Source organism: Tasmannia lanceolata, unplaced genomic scaffold, assembly GCF_043159265.1.
Source record: "Tasmannia lanceolata isolate RefF3 unplaced genomic scaffold, GAP_Taslan_0.1 ptg000002l, whole genome shotgun sequence".
In the NCBI taxonomy this organism is placed as follows: Eukaryota; Viridiplantae; Streptophyta; class Magnoliopsida; order Canellales; family Winteraceae; genus Tasmannia; species Tasmannia lanceolata.
This window is the reverse complement of record NW_027518679.1, coordinates 12,939,559-12,957,250: the sequence shown is the minus strand read 5'-3', so window position 1 is coordinate 12,957,250 and position 17,692 is coordinate 12,939,559. Positions and strand designations below refer to the sequence as shown.

The 17,692-nt window shown below is 39.0% G+C and overlaps 1 long non-coding RNA gene across 1 annotated transcript in view; it reads right to left on the bottom strand.

Moving 5' to 3' along the window:
• Positions 1-533: 533 nt before the first annotated feature.
• The window catches only part of LOC143882412 (uncharacterized), a 31,415-nt gene continuing 14,256 nt past the window's right edge, over positions 534-17,692 (bottom strand). Inside the window, exons 2-3 of the long non-coding RNA XR_013252238.1 lie at positions 1,001-1,456; positions 534-923 (exon numbers count right to left, since the gene is read on the bottom strand). This is a non-coding gene — a long non-coding RNA (uncharacterized LOC143882412). The remainder of the gene's footprint in view (positions 924-1,000; positions 1,457-17,692) is intronic.

Below are 17,692 nucleotides of genomic sequence, written 5' to 3'. Positions count from 1 at the left end.
TTCTCACAGTCCAGTCATGCCCTTTCAAGTCTCTTCTTCTCTCACCCTCCTAGTCCCTCTCTGGCCCCTTGATTAAATAATATTCCATGGATAAAAAAATCATTGTTGCTAAACATTGCCTCAGTGGGATGAAAGTGGGGCATCAGGTGGACGGTATAGATTGATCTAGATTGCGGAGATTGGTCTTATATCATATAAGTATCCATTATTCTCCAATCATGATAACAGATGCTAATATGCAAAATATTTCTAAAAGCTCTTACATTTTTTAACACATGACAAAGATGCCTTGAGCTAACCTCACTCAATTTTTACTCACTTCATGATAGCATCCCTTTAAATTCACTATAATCATATCATTTTCCTATAAATCATGGAAAGAAAAATTTTCCCAAGAAAAAATATTTTCCTACCCCAAACACCAACAAACATACTCCACTACACTAGATACATCTCTCTCTCTCTCTCTCTCTCTCTCTCTCTCTCTCCACTTTGACCCATTGTCATGTAGCCTATGGTCAAGCAATCTAAACCGATAATATTAAGAAATTAAACGTGAACCTTGAGTAATACAATCAGAGTTTGATGTCACTTAATACAATTACTTGATACTACTACTACTTACCTAACGGTAGAACCATACAAAAGGATACTACTACTACTCACCTAAAGGTAGAAAGACACATGAAAAACACAAACAAAAACCCCATAATTACAAACATAAACCCCATCATTACAAACCCTTTAAACATGTTAAATTCATTCTTTCGCATGGTATTCGCATTCTCGAGTGTTGTTACACGGTCTTCGATCACTCTATTTTCGTCAATACCATCTCGTCGATTGTAAATCCTTGGGTAAGTGGGTGACTCAGTACCGTCGAAATCAAGGTCAGCCCATTCGAAATATTCACACGTGTAGCCCTGCATGTCGTTTCCAACACTAAAATTTATACATGTTAAGAATTAAATAGATAAAAACTACCAAATAAAATACTCACTTTCATTCCAGCGCATTTGTAATATGGCCGCCCTCTATTGTTGTTTGTGTTACTGCGAGTAATTTTGCGAACTGCCATCTCTTTACAATCACATTCTGCTGGTCGCATGCCCCGTGAATTAGCACTGTAGTTGCTTGAGGATGCCATTTAATACGCTTCTCTAAATAGAATATACAGTCGTAAGTAAACTTTAAACTCTCCACCTTTAAACCCCCTCGAAGTGACTGATGGAATAAGTAGCATTTACTTTGTTGCATATCGTTTGAGAATATGAACTGTTGAGAACAAAAATTGCTGATGAAAAGAGTGGAGGGAGAATAGATGATCCACCCACAAGCAACTAGAATGGGCGCCGCTCATAATCACAATCTTCGCCTTCATTAACTGATTCCCATTGTGGGTAGGCCACGACCCAAAAATCTTCTACAAAAGATGATTCTAGCCACCAATTTCCTTCTATGCAAGAACTTCATGTCAAAAATGTTCGTATACAAATGAACTTTATGTCACAAAAAAACATTAGAAGTTGAAAGACATTCAGAGAACCCATCAATTAGTTTTGGACAATTAGTTTTGGACTCACAATTGGTTCTCGAAATCTGAAGCAAACAGGGCATAACCAATCTAAGAACATCACCATTGGTTCTTGCATATCTTTTGTTAATAAAGTGAAGAATGCAATTAACAAAACAAAGGGAGTCTGATATCATTTCACAAACACATTCACAATAATCATCTTATGAGCAAAAATTCACTGTTACTCATAAGATTGAAAAATTCTGCCTATGCCATTAAAAAAAACAGAAAAAAACTCATAAGATTGAACAACTGAAGCCATATTTGAAATACTCAATAGATTGTAACATTTAGAAATATACTACCAGTGCCAAAGCATTTGTAACATCTAGAAGATGAAGCCCTCTTTTCCAGGGAGAAAAAACCCTCTTTATTTTAGAAAATTTACAACTATTTGAGCTTGTATGTTGGTTCCTGTTTGCGTTACCATATTTGGAATGACTTGCCATTGGCAAAATTACTGGAAATCTCATTATTGAGAAACCAGCTATGGAATATGCTTTTCACCTTCACAAAAATTACTGGAAATCTCATTAGCGATATGAGCTCTTGACATGGTAAAAATTAAACAGCCCTCTTTTTTCAGCAAAATCTAGAAGATGAAGCCCTCTTTTTCCAGGGAGAAAAAACCCTCTTTCTTATGTAAAAATTAAACCCTTTTTCAGAGAGAGAAAATCGAAAAAAACCAGATTAAAGGAGGCATATACACTATTTTGCCCAAATCTAAAACAAAAAGAAAATCTTCATGTAAACCCTATTTAACGAAAATAACTTCATTTAGGGCTACTAAAAAAGAAAAAAGAAGAAGAGATACACAGCAGATGAAGAAAGAAACGCAACTGGTAATGGGGTTTAGGGTCTTCCTCCGCCGTCGAGAAGCTCCGCCGGATGGAAGAGAGGCCGGAGGAGAGAGAGAGAGAGAGAGAGAGAGAGAGAGAGAGAGAGAGAGAGAGGTTTAGGATTTTTTGTTTTGCCCAAAATTCCCAACCGAGAGATTGTAGGAGAAGGGGTTTTTTTTTTTTTTCGAGGGTACGTCCAAGACGCACCCTCCATAACGCCGCTCCTCTTTTTTTAAATCACGCGATTGGGCCCACCTTTTGCAGCCAATAAGAAGCTCTCTCTTTCTTCAAGCGTACCTACTCAGATGCGCTTCAAGTGTATACTCTTCTTCCTCATATATATATATGTATATATATACATATATATATATATATTATATACAGGAATGGATACTAAGAATTTTTTTTTCATGTCTTTCAAAAATTTAACAGTGTGACGAGTGCACTTTGACGACTTTTGGGGCAGTCAACCCCAGCTTATGTATTATAATTCCCATGTTGTCCTTTCTTGTCTGTTTCCTTTGTCTCTCTCTTATGCTTTTATTCTCCACTTACATCGGAAATTCCAGAATGTCCATCTACTCCCCTTGTGCCACCTGCGACATGGGCAAAAAACATGGCTGCTTATCTCGAGCACAAATCGACAGCTCTCTCTCTCTCTCTCTCTCTCTCTCTCTCTCTCTTTTCTCCTGAAGCTTCTCAACCTCTCACTAAACCTCTCCAAAACCCGTCTCCCTTCCCACTTCTAAACCCTATTCGGCTATTCTCTCCATTTTTTGTCTGCAGTTTTAGAGCCACCACTGCCACCGCCAAGCTTTTCTCCCATTTCTTTCCCTTTTCTGGGCTGGGACTGTATTTCTTATTTTTTTTTTATCAGTCAATTTTATTCTTGAATTGAGGAGCCATCGAGGACCAGTCGATTTGCTTATGCCTCAACCTGACTCGGCTTCATTTGGAAGCCTCCCATTTTTGGCATTCACCTCCACTCTGACCTTTCACCTTACATTTGCTATTATTGAAACTAGTGGGAGAAAAATAAAATCTCTGATTTTTCTTCATAAGAGTCCTCTTGGCTACCATTTTTGGAAGAATTGGAATAATTTTCAATGACCTTCATGCCCTGTTTGGATTGCATGAATTTTAGGGAAAAGTTTGGAGAGGAAACTATTCGTAAGTGTAGACACCCAATTTTGTCAAGGATGTATTAGTGATAGGTGACGCGAGGAAGAACTGTAAGCCCAAGGGTCTACTCTCCTATCTTGTTTTGATAATTCTAAACATAATTGATTATGTTCTTGAATACTAATCAATTTGCCTTGAAGTGTTGTGTTAAGAAAGGATTAATCATTGAAGGAACCAACACACCACATGGTCATGCTTGAAGATGTACCACACAAGAGTCAAAGGAGCTAAGTGGAGCTCACATTATCTCTCAAGCAAGCATACACAAAATAGAAGACCAATTGAAGACCAAGGCTAAAGAGAAGTTGAGAGTTACCTAGATTTCATTGTACATCTTTTTCTCTTTAGATTTCTAAGTCAAAGCAAGGTTTTCAAAATAATTTCCAAAACCACTTAAGAACTTAAATGGTTAAGTAAATGGTTATGTGGTGGACCAAATGTTGGGACCCTCATAACATTCCAAATTATCTTAGGAATTGAGTTCCAAAAGCCCAAAATCAAATAGCAACAAAAATATAAAGAGTCTGCTGATTTTAGGCTTCTCGGAACTCCGAGATTTTTCTCGGAGCTCCGAGCTTTGAAGTCCGAGAGTTCCCTCGAAACTCCGAGAAATGGTCCAGTAGTATTTTCCAACTTCTGGCAATTTTCAGAAATTTTTTCGGAACTCCGAGAAATGGTCCAGTAGAATTTTTCTTCTTTTGGCCGTTCTTTCGGAACTCCGAGAATTTGTCTCGGAACTTCGAGAATTTCTCGGAGCTCCGAGAATGGTTCTCGGAACTTCGAGAACATCGCGACAGCTCAAATAGAGCCGCCGTTGGTTTTTAAATTAAAAATTATTTTTTGATCATTACACCCCCAAACGGTCATATTTTGTCAAGAGGCTATAAAAACACATTCAAGAGGATTATTTCTCTCTCTTGAATATTTGGAAAAACCTCCTTAAGCATTCAAACAACTTGCAACTCATTTTAGCTTAAGAATTTGTTTTTCTCTGCAAACTTGCCTTGCACTTGCAAATCTTTTGAGTTTGAATTTAGGGCTTTCATTTGCATCCTATTGTGGAGAAGCATTCAAGGGGACTACATCGTGCATCAAGATTTCAAGAGAAGACAAGCAATTCATCTTCTATTTATTATATAGGTGGCTAGGGCATCCTATTTTAATACCCTAGGGAGTATCGCTTAGAACTTGGCGAAGAAGGAGAGTCAGTGTAAAGGTGTCAAGGGCATCCTCATTTAATACCCCTTGGAAGTGTAATTGCCTCGAAGCCGGGCATCGTGGAGGTCTCACATAGTGGAAATCGTTAAGGACGATCTTAAGAAGAGTGGAGTAGGGCTTTGCCCGAACCACTATACATCGGTGTGTTCCTTCCTTGTCTTGCACATTTCATTTTTGTTTTGGTTTGGCATTTCATTTTATTTTGATCTTATTTGAACTAACCAAAATCTAATCAAGAGAAGAAAAATCAAATTAGGTTTAATACTTTAATTTAAAAAGGTATAAATTAGTGTTAAAACCAATTCAGCCCCCCTCTTGTTAATTTCAATTGGTATCAGAGCCTCGTCTCTACTTTGTTTTAAAACCCTAACCGGTCTAGAGAAAAGATTCTAAAAAATGGCAAACTACCCTCAACACCATGAAGGATACTCAAACACTAGGCCACCTTATTTTGATGGAACCAACTATGGATTTTGGAAAACCAAAATGAAAATCTTTTTAACCCAAGATTACCAAATGTGGAGAGCCATTCATAATGGATATACATTGCCCACTAGAGATCTAAATGATTGGACCGAAGCCGAACAACAAGCCTCAAACTACAATGCTAAAGCCATGAATTCCCTAATTTGTGCTTTGTCACCCGGAGAATTCAATAGAGTTTCAAATTTGAATTCGGCAAAGGAAATTTGGGACACCTTAGAAGTTACACATGAGGGAACTAACCAAGTTAAGGAATCTAAAATGAATCATATATTTAGGCAATATGAACTTTTTCAAATGACACCCGATGAAATAATTGCCGACATGTACACTAGATTCACTAACCTAGTAAATGGACTAAGGGGACTTGGAAAATAATTTTCAAATAGAGATTTAGTGACCAAAATCCTTAGATCCCTACCTTTATCATGGGAATCCAAAACCTCCACAATCACCGAAGCCAAGGACATGAACACATTAAACCTAGATGAACTTATAGGGTCCTTGATAACCCATGAGATGATTTTCAAAACAAAAGCACCCGAAATTGAAAATAAAATTGAAAAAGGAAAATGTGTTGCTTTTGCTTGCAATTTAGGTGATGATGAAGAGGCAAAGGAAGACATGGAAGATGATGTATCCCTTCTTGCAAAGGAATATGGGAGGCATGAGAAATAGAAGAACCAATCCTCCATTCAAGAAGAAAGAAGAGCTCGGTGACGGATCATCTCATCCCCGATGCTACGGATGCAAGAAACTTGGACACATTCGCCTGGATTGTCCACTTGACAATGAGCCTACTTCAAACAATCGTTTCAAGAGAAGAGAAGGCAGGAAATGAATGACCGCTACATGGGATGAGGACAATGAAAGTGAAGGTGAACCAAATGATGGAGAAGATCGCTTGATAGCAAAAAATATTTGCTTCATGGCCTCAACAAATGACAATCAAGAGGTAAGTACTTTAAATGATGTTATTATTTTAAAAGAAGTTTTTGATTCCTTGCAAAATGCACATGATGAACTTGAAATTGAATTTGATAAAAATGCATCACTTGAAAATTCTCTTTCTAACATGACAAAAGAATTTGGTTGGTTAAAGAAAGATCATGAGTTTTTAGATGATGAAAATGAAAAATATAAAGTTGAAATTCATGATTTAAATGCTACCATCAAGATTTTAAATGAAAATCGACAAGAACTATCTATTGAAAACAACAAACTAAAGCATGAAAATAGTAAACCATCTCATGAATATGATGAGTTAAAGAAACTTTTTGAAAGATTTGAACATGGTTCACTAAAATTTGATAGGCTTGTTGATATTCAAAGATTGTCACATGATAAAAGTGGACTTGGACAAAAATAGAATACTACATTGTCAAACTATAAAATTAATTTATAAAGGCTTCTTCTAGTGGTACTAAAACGTGCTTTTATTGTGGTCTAGAAGGACATTATAAGGTTGCTTGCATGTATGCTAAACAGGATAAAATCAAATTGAACTCTAAAGTAAAAATAAATGAACTTAGCAAGATTAGGAAGATTTGGGTACTTAAGGGATCTCATTTACCTATTCATATGTAGGTGTGCCTTAAAATCCATAACAAGAAGAACACATGGTACCTTAATAGTGGATGCTCTAGACACATGACTGGAGACCTCACTCAATTTGCATCCCTATCAGTCAAGGATGGTGGAGATGTTACCTTTGGAGATGATAAGAAAGGAAAAGTCAAAGGAGAAGACACCATAGGTAACTCTACCTCTCCCATACATGATGTAGTTTATGTTGATGGCTTATCTCATAATCTTATTAGCATTAGTCAATTGTGTGACAATGGTTTTGAAGTGATCTTCAACCCCGACAAATGCATTGTTAAAAATAAGATAGATGGAAAAGTGTAATTCATAGGTTCTAGAGACAATAACATTTACACTATTGGACTAGATGATCCTAGACTCCAAAATGTGACTTGTTTTAATGCCATTAGTGAAGATTCTTGGTTATGGCATAGGAGGTTGGGTCATGCCGGAATGGATCTCATTTCAACCCTCTCATCAAAAGACATTGTTAGAGGATTGCCTAAGTTCAAGTACACAAAAGATTACATTTGTAGAACTTGTCAATTAGGCAAACAATTAAAGAGCTCATTTGCCCCTAAAAATGTGATCTCAACCACTTACCCCTTGCAACTACTTCATATGGATCTTTTTGGACCAATGAAGACAAGTAGCCTAGGTGGAAAGAGGTAAGTGTTTGTCATTGTAGATGACTTCTCACGATTTACATGGGTCATATTTTTAGCACATAAAGATGAAACCTATGAAAATTTTCTTAAGTTATGTAATCAAGTCCAAAATGAGAAAGGTATTGTCATATCTTACATTAGGAGTGACCATGGAACGGAATTTGAAAATGTACACTTTGACACTTACTGTAATGAACATGGCATCAAACACAACTTTTCGGCACCTAGGACACCTCAACAAAATGGGGTTGTAGAAAGAAAGAACCGAACCCTCCAAGAAATGGCTAGAACCATGTTACATGAAAATGATCTCCCTAGATACTTTTGGGCGGAGGCGGTTAGCACCGCTTGCTATATTATAAATAGGGTATATATGAGACCAATTTATAAGAAAACACCTTATGAGCTTTGAAAAAACTTGAAACCAAATATAAGCTACTTTAAAGTGTTTGGTTGTAAATGCTACATCTTGAACATTAAAGATAACTTACACAAATTTGATAAGAAGTCGGATGATGGCATATTCTTAGGGTATTCTACACATAGCAAGGCATATAGAGTATTTATAGAAGAACCCTAGTTGTAGAAGAATCCATGCATGTTACATTTGATGAGAGAGAGCCAACACCTCAAGAAATGCCACATGATGAGGATGAACCTATTGAACATCTCTTACCTAAGACAAATGCTCCTCCCCATGCATCTACAAGTAATACATTACCTAGTGAGGAAGTTGAGAGTGTAGATGATTACTTAGGGATAAGAGAATATTGGTAGATCATCCTGAATCCCAAATCGTAGGTGATGCCACATCGCCGGTAAGAACTAGATCATACTATCGAAGTGTGAGTAACAACTTGGCGTTCCTATCCGAATTAGAACCTAAGTCCATCAAAGAAGAAGAAAATGATGAATATTGGTTGATGGCTATGCAAGAAGAGTTAAGTCAATTCGAAAGGAACAAGGTGTGGAGGTTAATGCCTAGGCCTAGTGATCATCCAGTCATTGGCACAAGATGGGTGTATAGAAACAAAATGGATGAAAATGGAATTATCACTTGAAATAAAGCTAGGCTTGTAGCCCAAGGGTACAATCAGGAGGAAGGAATAGACTATGATGAGACATTTGCTTCGGTTGCCCGTATGGAAGCTATTAGGATACTCTTGGCATATGCATCTCATAAAGGATTTAAACTATATCAAATGGATGTCAAAAGTGCCTTCCTAAATGGCTATATCCAAGAGGAAGTGTATGTTGAGCAACCTCCAGGTTTTGAAGACTACAAACATCCAAATCATGTTTTCAAGCTTGATAAGGCTTTATATGGATTGAAGCAAGCTCCTAGAGCTTGGTATGAGAGGCTTTGCACCTTCCTAGTGGAAAAAGGTTTTGAGATGGGAAAGGTGGATAAAACATTATTTATCAAAAGAGAAAATCAAGATATCCTCATTGTCCAGATTTATGTAGATGACACCATCTGTGGCTCAACTAATCAAAAAATGTGTGATGAATTTGCAACTCTAATGAAAAATGAATTTGAAATGAGCATGATGAGTGAGTTAACCTACTTCTTAGGACTCCAAATCAAACAATACCAAAATGGGATATTTATAAATCAAGAAAAATATACAAAGGAGTTATTAAAGAAGTATGGTATGGATAGCAGTAAGACATCAAGAATCCCCATGAGTACAACTGCTAAATTAGAAAAGGATGAATTTGGCAAATCTGTGGACCAAAAGATGTATAGGGGTATGATAGGTAGCCTACTCTATTTGACAGCCAGCAGACCAGATATTATGTTTACTGTCTGTCTCTGTGCTCGATTTCAATCGGATCCAAAGGAGTCTCATCTATCGGTAGTCAAGAAGATCTTCAAGTACTTAAGAGGAACCCAAAGTCTGGGACTATGGTATGAAAGATCTACTGCCTTTACTCTCATTGGATATTCAGATGCAGACTTTGTTGGATGTAGAGTAGATAGAAAAAGCACTAGTGGGACTTGTCAATTCTTGAGCAAATCACTTGTTTCATGGTTTAGCAAGAAATAAAATTCAGTAGCTCTATCCACAACAGAAGCAGAATATGTGGCAGCTGGAGCTTGCTGTGCACAAGTCCTATGGATGAAAAGCACATTGATGGACTATGAAATTAAAATGGAAAATATTCTCATCCAATGTGACAATACTAGTGCTATAAACTTGACAAAGAACCCCATACAACACTCTAGAACCAAACATATTGAGATTAGGCACCACTTCATTAGAGATCACTCAAAAAAGGGGATATTTGCTTAAAATATATCAACATTGAGGAACAATTGGCTGATATCTTTACAAAACCCCTTAGTGATAATAGAATATGTTATATCCGAAGTGCCTTGAACATTTGGAGTGCGGATCAAGTCAAAGAAATTGCCAGATAAATACTTTGTGCCTTTCACCAGCTTATCTATAAAGTATATATATATATATATATATATATATATATATATATATATATCATCCTGTTTGGTAGTATCTGCATGAATGAGATGTCAAATATTAATCTTAAAAATCACTCAATTGGTACTCTTAGCCTTCTTAGTTCTCTAAGATGGAGAGGTACCTTCACCTTAATTAAAATACCTAACAATTTGACAATATGTCAACATCTCGACCATGAACAGGTATATGTGCATTACTTGGCTACATATTTTATACCATAAGCATTGATTTAGGGGGAGTACCTAACTCAATCTTCATCAACTCCTAACTGATATACATTTTAGTTTGCCCTTTCTGTCGATGACAAAAGGGGGAGAAGTTTGAAATTGATTATCTATTCACTTGCCTATATGCACTATATGCTTTTAATTGTTACTGTTTATCATTGTGCATATATTGAGGAGGAGTTCCTACATTCACTTGCCTATCATGTCACTCCACACACACCTCATAATTAATTTTGTTTGTCATCATAAAAAAGGGGGAGATTGTAAGCCCAAGGGTCTACTCTCCTTTCTTGTTTTGATGATTCTAAACATAATTGATTATGTTCTTGAATACTAATCAATTTGCCTTGAAGTGTTGTGTTAAGATAGGATTAATCATTGAAGGAACCAACACACCACATGGTCATGCTTGAAGATGTACCACACAAGAGTCAAATGAGCTAAGTGGAGCTCACATTATCTCTCAAGCAAGCATATACAAAATGGAAGACCAATTGAAGACCAAGGATAAAGAGAAGTTAAGAGTTACCTAGATTTCATTGTACATTTTTTCTCTTTAGATTCTAAGTCAAGGCAAGGTTTTCAAAATAATTTCCAAAACCACTTGAGAACTTAAATGGTTAAGTGAATGGTTATGTGGTGGACCAACATGTTGGGACCCTCATAACATTCCAAATTATCTTAGGAATTGAGTTCCAAAAGCCCAAAATCAAATAGCAACAAAAATATAAAGAGTCTGCTGATTTTAGGCTTCTCGGAAATCCAAGATTTTTCTCGGAGCTCCGAGCTCGGAACTCCGAGAGATGGTCCTGTAGTATTTTCCAACTTCTGGCAATTTTCTCGGAACTCCTAGAAATGGTCAAGTAGAATTTTTCTTCTTCTGGCCGTTCTCTCGGAACTCCGAGAATTTGTCTCGGAACTTCAAGAACGTCGCGACAGCTCAAAATAGAGCCGTTGGTTTTTAAATTAAAAATTGGTTTTTGATCATTACACCCCCAAACGGTCATATTTTGTCAAGAGGCTATAAAAACACATTCAAGAGGATTATTTCTCTCTCTTGAATATTTGGAAAAATCTCCTTAAGCATTCAAACAACTTGCAACTCATTTTAGCTTAAGAATTTGTTTTTCTCTCCAAACTTGCCTTGTACTTGCAAATCTTTTGAGTTTGGATTTAGGGCTTTCATTTGCATCCTATTGTGGAGAAGCATTCAAGGGGACTACATCGTGCATCAAGCTTTCAAGAGAAGCCAAGCAATTCATCTTCTATTTATTGTAAAGGTGGCAAGGGCATCCTATTTTAATACCCTAGGGAGTATCGCTTAGAACTCGGCGAAGAAGGAGAGTCGGTGTAAAGGTGTCAAGGGCATCCTCATTTAATACCCCTTGGAAGTGTAATCGCCTCGGAGACGGGCATCGTGGAGGTCTCACATAGTGGAAATCCTTAAGGACGATCTTAAGAAGAGTGGAGTAGGCTTTGCCCGAACCACTATACATCGGTGTGTTCCTTCCTTGTCTTGCACATTTCATTTTTGTTTTGGTTTGCCATTTCATTTTATTTTGATCTTATTTGAACTAACCAAAATCTAATCAAGAGAAGAAAAATCAAATTAGGTTTAATACTTAAATTTAAAAAGGTATAAATTAGTGTTAAAACCAATTCACCCCCCCTCTTGTTAATTTCAAGAACCTTATGACGAGTTCCGGAGCACCAGTCGTGTTTCTCTCAATCTCTCTTTAGGGTTCCTAACGATATTTTCTATCACCAAAAGCCTGTTTTAACACAACACCCACCCTTTTCGGCAAACTAAAAGCCTGTCTACACAGCACCCGTTTTTTACGGCATAAACCGGTAAGTTCGTCTGCACACGGCACTCCCAATCAATAGGTTAACCTAGGGTCTGAAACTCTCTTTAGCACCCAAAGGACACCCTCTCTCTCTCTCTCGAAAGCACCCAATTTTCTGGGTCATTAGAAATCCCTGAACATAAGGAATCCAATGAACCTGACCGAGTGCAAATCGGAGTCCAATCGAAAGAGATATGGACGAACGAACGTATCGATAAGAGATAAAAACCACCTCCACCATAAGCCTGTTTAAACATAGGAAATGCTTTTTTTAGCGAACCCAAAGCCTGTCTACATAGCGCCCGCTATTTACAGCATAAACCGGTAAGCCCGTCTGCACACGGCATTCCCAATCGGTAGGTTAAATTTGGGGCCGAAACTCTCTTTTGGCACCCAAATAACACCATGTCTCTCGGAAGCACTCGATATCTGGTTCATTAGAAAGCCCTGAACACAAGGAATCTAACGGACCTGATCAGGTGCGAATCGGAGTCCAATCTGAAGAGATATGGACGACCGAAAGTACCGATAAAAGACGAAAACACTACAAAACAAAATAGAGAAGAGACGAACTATCGCGGTGTGGACCCCGATCCAAGAGAGAGGTGGGGGACGAGCCCCCAGCGCCATCTGGATCATCCAGGTGTGAAGGAGAGCTCTACCAAGGAACTCTCGAAACAGATGCCACCATCATAGCATAGCACGAGTGGAGACAAACTAAGATGTACCTAAAACAAACTCAGAGTCGCCATCCATGGATAGGCCATGGAACCCCAAAAATAAATATACTCTGTATACCCTGGATAACTAGAAATATATATGGGCTTGTGCCTGATTACGAATGAAGAAGGTCCGAAGAGCACCCCCAATTCGTCCGAGTGCAAGCACTTGGTCTCTTATGCCATTTATTATTAACCTTGAAGAGTCTTAGGCGAAAATCATGTAAAATAGGAAAAAATATCCCCGAGTGGACGTCTACCTAAACATGCATGACCCGAGGATAAAATAATAAGCATGTGTGGTACCCGATCCCGCGAGAGGGGTGGGGCGCGAGCCGCCGCGCTCTCTCTCTTGGTCTCCCGTACCCACGCGATTGGCGTGTGCATTTTAATGTTGATTTGAATTAATCTTTCCTGTGAACTTGGGATCACTAAGGCAATCCGAATTCCACATGAAAGAGACTGACAGAGTCGCCACCTAGATGTGGGATCTAGGACCCGAAATTAACCAGAAATCTAGACTCGCTACCTGGTTACGAGAATGGAAGGTATGGGGAGTTATCCGCCACATGCACCATTCCTGCCCGATAATCGGTCTTCGATTCCAAAAGCTAACTCTTTTAAATTTATTTTAAATGGCTCATTCAACTCTATGTTAATGTGCGAACTAAGTGACATGCATCCTATGATCTAATTTCAATGAGAATCCTAAATGTGTATCTTGATTTATTAATTTGTCTGGATTCAATCTAAGTGAAAGTTCTCCTAGAATTCTAATTTCATGGAAAGTCCTAAGTGATTTGATTAAGTATTTACAAGAAAATTAATATACAAAACACCACAATTTGTTGTGGTGCCGACTCGCGGGTGGTATGCCGTCAGACATCCAAGCTGCCTACGTACCCAAGCCTCACTGGGATCAGAGTCGACGTAGTTCGGTGCACCTAAGCTAAGCTACATATGCCTAACTCAACTAGGACACCGACTTAGACGGATTTGACTGTTTCAACAGTTTTAAGAGGAATTATTTAATTCAAGTTGAGGATTTTATTATCTTAGGATTTCATCTAAGATGCTATATGATTCTTATCTGAATGCAAGTTGTCCCTTAGACTAATGCAGGTTTTGCCTACATCCTAGTTTACTAGGCTTGTCCTAGGGAAAGATCGGGTGACTAGTGTAACTAGACCTATGGTACGGTTGCTATTCATAGCAAGCGTCCGTGATGAGGCTGGACTCCTAACTCTAGGACTCCCTAAAACCTAGGACACGGCACGACACCAGTGTTCCTAAATTGGGCTCTAATGGTTCTTAGATTGGAAACCATAATCCAATGGTTCCGAAAGACACAAGATAAATCGATTTAAGTTCTCGAGGTTAGTGAAAAAAAGGATGGAAGAGATGATGAAATAGTGTGAGGGAATGAGAAAGATAGAGAAAGGTGCGACTGAACTTGGGAGTGCCAAATTGCCTACGTACCCCGCGATGGGGATCAAGCCACACGTAGTTCCGAACAGATTTTCCTAACTACACTCTAATGACTAGAGATTTTTGAGATTTTTGATTTTTCAGATGTTTTTGATTTTTTTTCGACACAAGAGGACAAAATCCTATCATCACAAGTGGAGGACAGACTCCTGATATCCCGCAAAGGTTGGACAGCATCCTATGCTTTGCGGGGGGGGAATGAACAGAATAACAACTCTGCGAGGGTTGGACAGCATCCTATACCTTGCAGGAGTGAATAAAATCACGTGATTGGATGAGGGGATGAACAGAATCCCAACCCCTATGATGATAGGACAGACCCCTGAAAGACTGAATGACTGACTCCTATGCTGAAGACTGACTCTGAAAGATGGAAGGACGGAATCCTAAACTCTCTATGACAGACTCTAGAAAAAAAGAAGAAATCCACAGAAACGGGCCCCACACAAACGGGTCCCACATCAGCGGGCCCCACATAAACGGGTCCCACACACAGCGGGCCCCACACACAGCGGGTCCCACATCAGCGGGCCCCACGCCAGCGGGCCCCCCACATCAGCGGGCCCCACACATCAGCGGGCCCCACACATCAGCGGGCCCCACGCAAGCGGGCCCCACACAAAAGCAGGTCCCACACAAGCAGGTCCTACATAAACAGGCCCCACATCAGCGGGCCCCACACACAGCGGGTCCCACACACAGCGGGCCCCACACATCAGCGGGCCCCACACATCAGCGGGCCCCACGCCAGCGGGCCCCACACAAAAGCGGGTCCCACACAAGCGGGTCCTACATAAACGGCCCCCACATCAGCGGGTCCCACACAAGCGTAAACGGGTCCCACACAAACGGGCCCCCATAACTAGAAATATCAAAATCTCAGAAAATCCAGCGAAGACTTCCTTTCACAGTAGTTTTTCTCTTATTATTATTATTATTTTTTATTTTTATTTTTTTTAACCAAATTGTTAGGAACATCCATTAAAACAACGAAACCAGATTCCTAATCAAATCTACTCAAATACAATCAACTGAAACATAAACTTTGTATATATAAAAAAAATCACACAGGAAAAGCTAACATCCAGAGAAAACATGATTTAAATTTCCAGTTCTAAGCATAAGCATTGAAAATAAAATGAGAAGAATTATGAAGGAAAATACCTTCTTTTAGTCAATTCTAGCTATGCTTTGGTCCAATCTACTCTGGTTCTTCCTCGATCAACAGTAAGAGAATAGGTTTGCAGTAAATTGAGGAGATCGCGACGGATTACAAAGATCGGAGAAGACGATCGGAGCTAAGGTTTGGATCGGAAATGAATCGGAGATGGATCGGAGAAGTATCAGAGAAGGATCTCAGATCGGAGCTTAGATCGGAAAAAATGAATCTCAGATTTGCAGAAAAGGCCGGAGGAAAATGGGGGAAGACGATCAGAGCACGGCCGGAGAAAATGGAAGCCGTAGGATTGGAGGTGTAGAGGTTGCCGGAGAAGGCGGTGGTGGCGGCCGGTGAGGGAAGAGGAGATGAAGGTTGGATCTCCGGCGGATTTGCCGGAGATGATGAGCTCTCTCCCTCTGCAATTCTCTCTTTCTCTCCCTCTTTCTTTTTTTCTTTTTTTTTTCCTTGGTCTTTCCCTCTTTCATTTCCACTGTCGTTTTTTCTCTTTCCCTCTGGTTCTCGTTCTCCTTCCCTTTTTCTTTTTTTTTTTTTTTGGTCTTTGCCGAGAGAGAGCTTGAGTGGGGAGACCATCATGAGAGAAGAACTCATGATGAGTTTGTCCCCCTCATGTCCCCCTCCCATTTCCCATTTTTTTTGTAAAATAATAAATAAAAAAATAAAAAATAATTTTCAAATGGCATTGGATGCCATGCGAAAACCAAAACCACTCATTACGCTCACTTTAAAAACAAAGAAAATGATGACTGTCCATATTCTCTCTTTGACCACATAAGTGGGTCCCACAACAGCGGGCCCCACACAAGCGGGTCCCACACCAGCGGGCCCCACACAAGCGGGTCCCACACCAGCGGGCCCCACACAAACGGGTCCCACACCAGCGGGCCCCACAAAAACGGGTCCCACATCAGCGGGCCCCACACAAACGGGTCCCACACCAGCGGGCCCTACATTCTCTTTTGCTCGGATTTTTCTGAATAATCATTCTCAACATTTAGCGGGAAAATGCGAAACACGACGGAAACAACCAAAAATATTTAGAAATGTAACAAACGCGGGAAGGAAAGACATTGGAAAACCGATGGAAAAACCCTAATTTATTTATCGATTAAGGCAGAGCAAAATGGGGGTGTCTACAGATGCCCCTCTTTGGTAGAGATGACGTAGTCATTGAATACCAAAGTCAAAATGACAGAACCATTTTGCGTAGCTTTAATCGACAAAAGACTCTACACAAAACGGAACCTAGACGCAAACATTTACTACCTAATGCAAGACCCAAAACGAAGTCCTAGAATTGGAATGCAATAAAAAAAAATCCCGCTGCGGTGCCGCTCGACATCCCATTTATATGATGTTCAAAGAGAAGAGACCATTTTTGAATGGACTCAGAATGAAATACCGTATTTTTACGGCTTCCAAGAAAATGAGACATCACATTTGTATGATACTCAAAGAGAGTAAGAGACCATAGTTGTATGGACTCGAAGAGAATGGAATATCGTATTTTTACGGAGTTCCAAGGAAATGAGGTATCATATTTGTATGATGCTCAAAGAGAATAAGAGAACATTTTTGAATGGACTCAAAAGGGAATGGAATACCGTATTTTTACGAAGTTCCAAGGAAATGAGGTATCATATTTGTATGATGCTCAAAGAGAATAAGAGAACATTTTTTAATGGACTCAGAAGAGAATGGAATACCGTATTTTTACGGAGTTCCAAAGAAATGAGGTATCATATTTGTATGATGCTCAAAGAGAATAAGAGAACATTTTTTAACGGACTCAAAAGAGAATGGAATACCGTATTTTTACGGAGTTCCAAAGAAATGAGGTATCATATTTGTATGATGCTCAAAGAGAATAAGAGAACATTTTTGAATGGACTCAGAAGAGAATGGAATACCGTATTTTTATGGAGTTCCAAAGAAATGAGGTATCATATTTGTATGATGCTCAAAGAGAATAAGAGAACATTTTTGAATGGACTCAGAAGAGAATGGAATACCGTATTTTTACGGAGTTCCAAGGAAATGAGACATCATAGTTGTATGATGTTCAAAGGAGATAAGAGACCATAGTTGTATGGACTCGAAGAGAATGAAATACCATATTTGTACGGATTCCAAGGAAATGAGACATCATAGTTGTATGATGTTCAAAGGGGATAAGAGACCATGAAATACCGTATTTG